Source organism: Corylus avellana, chromosome ca6 (genome assembly GCF_901000735.1).
Source record: "Corylus avellana chromosome ca6, CavTom2PMs-1.0".
NCBI classification, from domain to species: Eukaryota; Viridiplantae; Streptophyta; class Magnoliopsida; order Fagales; family Betulaceae; genus Corylus; species Corylus avellana.
This window is the reverse complement of record NC_081546.1, coordinates 19048779-19049886: the sequence shown is the minus strand read 5'-3', so window position 1 is coordinate 19049886 and position 1108 is coordinate 19048779.

The following is a 1108-nucleotide window of genomic DNA, read 5'->3' as shown; positions in this document are numbered from 1 at the left end:
TTCAAGTGTGAAAGGCAACACATGAATATTAACATACTGTTCATGTGTCGCTATTCATACGTTGCCTTTCAGAATGAATAAAGACGTGTTAACAATATTTTGCTATTCAAACGTCTCTAATTTTGAAAATATTGGCACTCAAAGTTTGTGTCTATAACAACCAATCATACCCAAAAACTTCAAAATTTCTCCTATTTCAGCCACACACATAAAAATAATTTAAAAATCAAAAATAAAAAAAAGCTAGGTGCCTGCCCGTTTGCTGCCAAACCGGCATCCAGCCCTGGGGAGGGGGTGGCTTGCTGGCCACCATAGATGTCCCTGAGGGTGGCCAGCAAGCACCCCAGAGGTGGCTGCGGGGTGCCTCGTGGGCCACTCGTGAAGCCGGGGTTGCCCTTTCGGGCCAAGGGCAACCCCCCACCCCCAACGAGGGGTGGCTGGGTGACATGCACTATTCTCACATCACCTTTGGGATGGCGATGTGATGTGTGAGCAAAAATGCCGCCTTGTAGTGACATTTTCACTGTTCAAACGTCTCCAATTTTTATTATAGTCACTATCTTTAAGTACAGTTGCAAAATGTCACTATGGGAAATTTCCGGAAGAGGCCCATTCCGATGGCTTGCGAATGGAGGTTCTGTTGATCTAGTAAACATAGTAATTAGCAAACTCTCGAAAACATGACATTGTAGATCTTTTAGTTAGCTTTCTAAGGTTTGAAACTCTAGATTTAGCCCTTTTAGTAGAACTCGTTAGGTGAGAATTTCTCTTGGAAACAACATCAACCACTGGAAGGAGGCTGAAGCGGTAGAAGCACCGTTAGAGTCCGAGTCGAGGATTGTAGAAAAGAAAGGCACCAACACAAATCCGGTTACAGAAGTCTCCGCTAAAGGATAAATCCATAAAACAATTGGGAGATAGTAACCCACACAACACAAAAGCAACATCATAAAAACAAAGCTAGGAAAATACATAAGAAATCCATTAAAAAACCAAACAACAAAAATAAAACAAAACTGCAGCAGCACGGGTGGAAGGCGCGGCGAGGAGGATGAATACTGCTTGGCACGTGGTATGCACGCACCGGCAAGTATCTCTCACTCGCCGA